We start from the raw sequence: 7996 nt of genomic DNA, 5'->3' as shown, positions 1-7996 counted from the left end.
ACAGAAGTATTAACGGCAGGCTTATTTGTTCACTCCTGGTTCACAGAAACGGTGTCCAGGCTACCCTGACTTTAGGCAAATGAGGGGCAAACGAGGTGATTTTGGACACTGTCTTGGGCTGCGCCCCTCATGGAAAAGTCCAGCCAGAGGTTAAGATGATTGACTATATGGAATAAGATGAGGGCCATGTGGGAGTGTTTTGGTTTTAATTTTGGTCATTTGTGTGGCATTGGAAAAAATGACTGGGTCCACGTGGGCTTGAACTCTGGTGTGATTCCCCTTAGAGACTGGGTTTTGGAACTGAACTCAGAGAAGCATTGCCATGAATTTTGTTGGGATTTTAAGAGGCCACGCATGAAAGTCGCTCTTGGAAACTGAGACCTAGGCCCTGTGTGGATTTCCACAGAGGCCTGGGAATCTCAGCAAGGATATCACATGATTTTATTCTTAAAGAAATGGCAGCCATAGTTGAGAGTCAAAACACACATGGACCTCACATTGTAGACCTCAATGGGCCAGGGGTAATGTGACCTTTTGTCCACTCTTTGGGAAGCCTTGCCTGTGAGAGTTCTCCAGAGATTTCATTGAAATGAGCTTCCTCACCATTTAATGTTTGCTGAATGAATTGAAACCCACAGTGCCTCCAACTTCATGCTTGAAAAATGGCTAGATAAATACCATGAAATTTTTGAAATTCCTATGACCAGGTGGCACTGGAGAAACATTGGATGTCCTTTTGCTGATCATGAGTGTATACCAGACAGTGCCTTCATTTACTGAGTTTCATGAAAATGGTGTAGAACAGAGATGCCAGTAAGTTGGAGCCTGCTGAGTAGTGGGTCTAGAGCAGTGGTGGGGAGGTGTTTGATAAAACATCCGTGGTAGGGCCATGTGGATCTACCATTGGATTCCAAATGGCTTGTAACTGACAGCGTGCAGACAGCAGACCCTTATATGTAAAGGCATCTTGTTATATGGAGAGTTTTCAGAGGAAAATTAAGAATCAGGTTGATATGGACAAGGGGGCAATGGGGCAAGCTGTGAGAGATAGAAGCCTAGTTGGTGCATTCTCTTGCAGACCCTGACCCACCACACGTGACAGAACTCCCTCCAGCACTGTGTCCCAGTTTAGCTCCTAGTATTTCGTGAAATAAATACCAAACTCACAGTGCAGAAGCAAAAACACCACAAAAAGTGGAGGAGGACCAAATGGCTTCACAGTCCACACGGGGAGACACTTAGTCCCCAGTGGCCTCAGTTTACCTACAAAGAGAGGATTCAGCACTGCTTCATCTTGTTCATTGGAAAATAAAAAACCATGTCCTCCAGATCACATAGATGCAGACCCAACTTTGATGGTCTCACTGCAAAGGAAACCAAATCTCCTGAAAACAACATATATTTCAAGTGCGGAAGCTCAGAGGCAGTTTCTCAAAAGGTTTTTAGGCCACCAGAGCTCCACGTTTGTGCAGTGTTTACCCTGTCCCTTAGTTTTGGAAACTCCTCTACCACCTCCAAGGTTGTGAACTCCTGAGCATTTTCCATTCCAGATATGTATTCACTGAGTTTGTAAGTCTTCTCCTCTAATTTTGTCTTAATTGGGGTGAAGGTAATGTCAAGGCATTGTTCTGGATGAGAGCAGGAGGATATTTGTGCAGCATATATTTACATACACATTGGATTCATTTTTCAATTTTCCATTCGAAGTCCTGAATCGCGGACACTAACCCATACCTAGTAGACTCAGACTATTCATCCTAATATAATGGGGAAAATTATCCCAACACAACAGAAATACAAGCACTTCAGAGGAGACATGTTGTATAGTTGGACTTGACATTTGCATTATATAAGGTAGGAGTTATTAATCTAGTCGAATTTTAATTGAAATATTCGCCATGTGTTTTTAAACTTAACAACTATGTGAATTCTTGTTTCCCTTTTCTGTAGCCTATTCACACATGTATATTTATACGCATATATAGAATCCTACCAGGTATCACACGTACATTTTTGTGAGGTGGCTGTCTTGGCAGATACAAATTGTGAGAAGAGTTCACTCCTCCTAAATGCTGTTGGAAATGAAAATTCAACCTATCGGAGCGCATCCTAGTAGAACAACATTATACATAAACTCATGTTCAGTAAAATAAATCTTTTTGCATCTGTGGATGATATATATTTACTGATGAATTTCGATTGGCATTTATATTGGTACTTTTTAATGTCTGTGAGTGTTGTGTGTGTGTGTTTGTGTGTGTGTGTTTGTGTGTGTGTGTATATATATATATATATATATATATATATATATATATATATAGATATACTCTCCAAATTTTTCAAAATATGAAATATATGTGTCTAATATACACTCTCTAAATTCACTCATGTTTATGTATGTGGATTTATAATCAACTTTTCACAAGATTATAATCAGAAATATTCATCCACCTGAAATACATATTTGTTTCCTAGTACTCAAAACTAACTTCAGTAAATGGGGCATACAAATCCTAATTATTCTACAGTAACTGACCCTGTCTAACATCAATGCAAGTAGACTCCTATGGGACATGATATTTAATTTGTCATTCATTTGTATTCGACACTGATACATTACTGTTTCTTCAGTTTTTGCACATCATAGGATATACATTTCATCCACAAGTTCACAAATTAATAGGCATTTGTTTCAAATTTAATCACTTCTTGCTTCAGAACACATGTATTGTCAGGGTTTCTTGACTGGTCTTTTCATGAGACTTCTTTCCAAACACATTATTTTGAATTTCCATAATCATTTTGAAGCAAAACTTACACACTCTTCATGATAAACCAAAACACTAATATTTCCATTAGATATATAACTGGTTGGAATGAATGATTGTATATCAATATATGATTTCCTTTAATTTTTCAGATATCAGTTCAATTCATTATTTAAAGTTCAAAAAAGTTATATTATTAATTCACAGTATGGTCTATTCATGCTCTTTCTCTAGGTTCATAGAAACAGGGTACACCTCTTTGTACCCCCGATTCTAATTTTACATCTTCAATATATAGCTCCCAGGAAAGGTGAAAGAAATACTCATGTCACCTCATTATCACAGTAATATTCTGGACAAAAAATGGAAAGGTCACACTTATGATTGTACCAAAGCCTAAATGGAAAGTGAACATGGATTTCTAAAAACATCCATGTCCAGGTTGCCTAATGCTGTCAATTGTCAATCCTATTGGTGACTACATATTTATTTTTTCCTAATTTATATATTCAAACTCAACCCTGTTGAAAATGTCTAATTCTATCCCTCACTTTATACTTTGCCTGATTTCGTAATGTTTCTATTGATATCTGATTTTCTACATATTTTCCCCAGTTCAACATAGTGACTGACTCTTCATATATGCTGACATTTACATTCACTCTATAACCAAAAGTCTATTGCTAAAGAAGTTTTGGTCCAAATCCTACACTCACTCTTCTTCTTAAACCTACCGACTGTCTTCCTAATCCTACTGAATATCCCTTTTTGACTGGATGTTCTCTTCTAAATTCAATCATCCAATGTACAAAGTTCTATGCCATTGTATATCGAATTATCTGAGACATCTTTGCAGAACATAATTCAAAGCTAAGTATCCCAATCAAGGGCAAAACCCTTCTGGGCTTCAAACCATACCTAGATTTCTGTTTTCATACTCATATTTCACCTCTATATTCTTGTAAATATTGCAGGTTCCCAATACCATTATTCATCGCACAGAATCATTCGTTACTCAAATCAAACCTGTTTTTAACCCCAAGTATACACTGTTCCCTCAATCATTTTACAGAAGAGCAGGGACAGAGTTGTTCTTACAATACAGGAAAGTTGGGGACCTTCCACCTCATGAGAACCTCAAATGTCCATGCACAAATGATACCTGGAGAAGTTGTAGGCAGGTATGAAGCACCTGAGAGAGCAAAAGTCATCTTCCATGGCAAACAACCTGGTCAGGATGAAGGGATGTGTCTGAATCTGCCTCTCTCTTCTTATTGTAGAGAAGGTGGACCAAACCAGGCCTGAGTGGAGAGCTGTTCCCGGGTGCCAATGGTTGATATACATTCTACCTTATGAAAGTGTCACAGGAAGTAGGGGCAACCTCCATCTTATGCTACCCTTGGAAGCAACTGTTAGGACAAAGTGGTTGCCAAGGCAGTGACCTCATTCAGTTCCAAAGAATGTGACATACCTCATTTCCTTGGTGATGGAACTCTCTGAACTTGGTATCCAAGAAGCCAGGCACCTAGAGGCAGTCCCAGTCCCAGTCCCAGTGGGCTCACTTGTTTGGATTTACCAAGGACAGAGTCAGGTTTCTTGGTACCTAATGATGTGAGGATGGCCAAATGCCAGGAGAGCTCTGAAGATGGACCTTTCCTGAGAAAACAGGTAGTGGCTAACCACTTTTTCCTGACATCTTCACAGAGTTGGAAAGATCTGAGAGAAGGCAGGCCATTTCGGGGGAACATAGTATGGCCCACCAGTCAGAGGACACTCCGGATAGTCACAGACCTACTTGGTGGAAGGAGGTGTTTTTGTGGGAGTGGGTGTGGGTTTGTTGCTTTGTCTTATGTTCTGAGAATAGATAGGAAAGGCGGTTTGTTTGGTTTGAAGTGGACAGTTTCTAGTAAGTCATCTGACACGGTGAGTGTTTCTGTTTCTGTGTATCCCACTGTTTCCGTTGTTGTAGACATTAGAAAAGAGAATGCATTAATGGATGTGTCCCGTCTAGTATAAATCTTCCCATAATTCATCCTGCCCAATATATGAATGGACTGCAGCTTGTCTTATCGATGTGCAACACCAGCTATCTTTCTAAGTTGTTGTTTTCTTCCTGAATTCTGGCCACTCTCCAGAATAGGCTCATGGATTTGTTTCCAAAATATGTACCACCTCCAAGCTCTGTGACATGGCCATGTACTGGATAGCTGAAGAGAATGGCGATCATCTCAGAAAACTCAGATATCAGTGTGACCAGGAAAGTCTCAGTGCAGAAACCCTGCTTTGGGCCTTTTGCTTACTTATTGTTGTGTTGCACTGAATGTCAGGAAGGTCTTTGCCTCAGGCCACCCCTTTGTGAAGCCTGAAAAAAACAGTTTTCAAATGGAAATGAATGGGCCTCCCCTGTGGCTCTTTGCTTAATTGCTTTGGAAAGGGATGTGTCTTTATCAGCCTCTTGGACCTGTGTGTGGCTGTGACTTAGATTCTCAGCAACTGATGGATCTTAAGAATGATCCCATGTGAGCTACCAAAACCAAAATGGCAAAAAATATCATTCATTGTGGATGAAGTCTCTTGCCTTCCTCTGTTAGGTTCCTGCACTCCATCAAATGAGAATAGGGATTCTTTGTGTCAAATGAGTTCTTCAAAGCCCTGCAGAGGTGCTTGTGTTTTTGCATAACTCTAAACCACCTAAAGAATCGATACCTAAAATCAGTAGGCCTCAAATTGGAGAAACACAGAAGTATTAACGGCAGGCTTATTTGTTCACTCCTGGTTCACAGAAACGGTGTCCAGGCTCTCCTGACTTTAGGCAAATGAGGGGCAAACGAGCTGATTTTGGACACTGTCTTGGGCTGCGCCCCTCATGGAAACCTCCAGCCAGAGGTTAAGATGATTGACTATATGGAATAAGATGAGGGCCATGTGGGAGTGTTTTGGTTTTAATTTTGGTCATTTGTGTGGCATTGGAAAAAATGACTGGGTCCACGTGGGCTTGAACTCTGGTGTGATTCCCCTTAGAGACTGGGTTTTGGAACTGAACTCAGAGAAGCATTGCCATGAATTTTGTTGGGATTTTAAGAGGCCACGCATGAAAGTCGCTCTTGGAAACTGAGACCTAGGCCCCGGGTGGATTTCCACAGAGGCCTGGGAATCTCAGCAAGGATATCACATGATTTTATTCTTAAAGAAATGGCAGCCATAGTTGAGAGTCAAAACACACATGGACCTCACATTGTAGACCTCAATGGGCCAGGCCTAATGTGACCTTTTGTCCACTCTTTGGGAAGCCTTGCCTGTGAGAGTTCTCCAGAGATTTTATTGAAATGAGCTTCCTCACCATTTAATGTTTGCTGAATGAATTGAAACCCACAGTGCCTCCAACTTCATGCTTGAAAATGGCTAGATAAATACCATGAAATTTTTGAAATTCCTATGACCAGGTGGCACTGGAGAAACATTGGATGTCCTGTTGCTGATCATGAGTGTATACCAGATAGTGCCTTGATTTACTGAGTTTCATGAAAGTGGTGTAGAACAGAGATGCCAGTAAGTTGGAGCCTGCTGAGTAGTGGGTCTAGAGCAGTGGTGGGGAGGTGTTTGATAAAACATCCGTGGTAGGGCCATGTGGATCTACCATTGGATTCCAAATGGCTTGTAACTGACAGCGTGCAGACAGCAGACCCTTATATGTAAAGGCATCTTGTTATATGGAGAGTTTTCAGAGGAAAATTAAGAATCAGGTTGATATGGACAAGGGGGCAATGGGGCAAGCTGTGAGAGATAGAAGCCTAGTTGGTGCATTCTCTTGCAGACCCTGACCCACCACACGTGACAGAACTCCCTCCAGCACTGTGTCCCAGTTTAGCTCCTAGTATTTCGAGAAACAAATACCAAACTCACAGTGCAGAAGCAAAAACACCACAAAAAGTGGAGGAGGACCAAATGGCTTCACAGTCCACACGGGGAGACACTTAGTGCCCAGTGGCCTCAGTTTACCTACAAAGAGAGGATTCAGCACTGCTTCATCTTGTTCATTGGAAAATAAGAAACCATGTCCTCCAGGTCACATAGATGCAGACACAGCTTTCATGGTCTCCCTGCAAAAGAAACCAAATCTCCTGAAAACAACATATATTTCATGTGCGGAAGCTCAGAGGCAGTTTCTCAAAAAGTGTTTAGGCCAGCAGAGCTTCATGTTTGTGGAGTGTTTACCCTGTCCCTTAGTTTTGGAAACTCCTCTACCACCTCCAAGGTTGTGAACTCCTGAGCGTTTTTTATTCCAGTTATGTATTCACTGATTTTGTAACTCTTCTCCTCTAATTGTGTCTTACTTGGGGTGAAGGTAATGTCAAGGCATTGTTCTGGATGAGAGCGGGAGGATATTTGTGCAGCATATATTTACATACACATTGGATTCATTTTCCAATTTTCCATTTGAAGTCCTGAATCCCTGACACTAACCCATACCTAGTAGACTCAGACTATTCATCCTAATATAATGGGGAAAATTAACCCAACACAATAGAAATACAAGCACTTCAGAAGAGACATGTTGTATAGTTGGACTTGACATTTGCATTATATAAGGTAGGAGTTATAAATCTAGTCAAATTTTAATTGAAATATTCTCCATGTGTTTTTAAACTTAACAAATATGTGAATTCTTGTTTACCTTTTCTGTAGCCTATTCACACATGTATATTTATATGCATATATAGAATCCTACCAGGTATCACACGTACATTTTTGTGAGGTGGCTGTACTGGCAGATACAAATTGTGAGAAGAGTTCACTCCTCCTAAATGCTGTTGGAAATGAAAATTCAACCTATAGGAGAGCGTCCTAGTAGAACAACTTTATACATAAACTCATGTTCAGTAAAATAAATATTTTTGCATTTGTGGATGATATATATTTACTGATGAATTTCGATTGACATTTATATTGGTACTTTTTAATGTCTGTGAGTGTTTTGTGTGTGTGTGTGTGTGTGTGTGTGTATATATAGATATAGATATAGATATAGATATAGATATACTCTCCAAATTTTTCAAAATATGAAATATATGTGTCTTATTTTGCTCTTTCTAAATTTTTCATATTCATGAATGTGGATTTATAATCATCTTTTCACAAGATTATTCTCAGAAACATTCATATACCCTACTTGACTCTGACTACTAATACTAATATAATGGAGAAAAATAACCCAAACAGAATAGAAA

Source organism: Callospermophilus lateralis, unplaced genomic scaffold (assembly GCF_048772815.1).
Source record: "Callospermophilus lateralis isolate mCalLat2 unplaced genomic scaffold, mCalLat2.hap1 Scaffold_289, whole genome shotgun sequence".
Taxonomy (NCBI): domain Eukaryota; kingdom Metazoa; phylum Chordata; class Mammalia; order Rodentia; family Sciuridae; genus Callospermophilus; species Callospermophilus lateralis.
The sequence above is the reverse complement of the archived record's forward strand: the minus strand, read 5'-3'. Positions refer to the sequence as shown.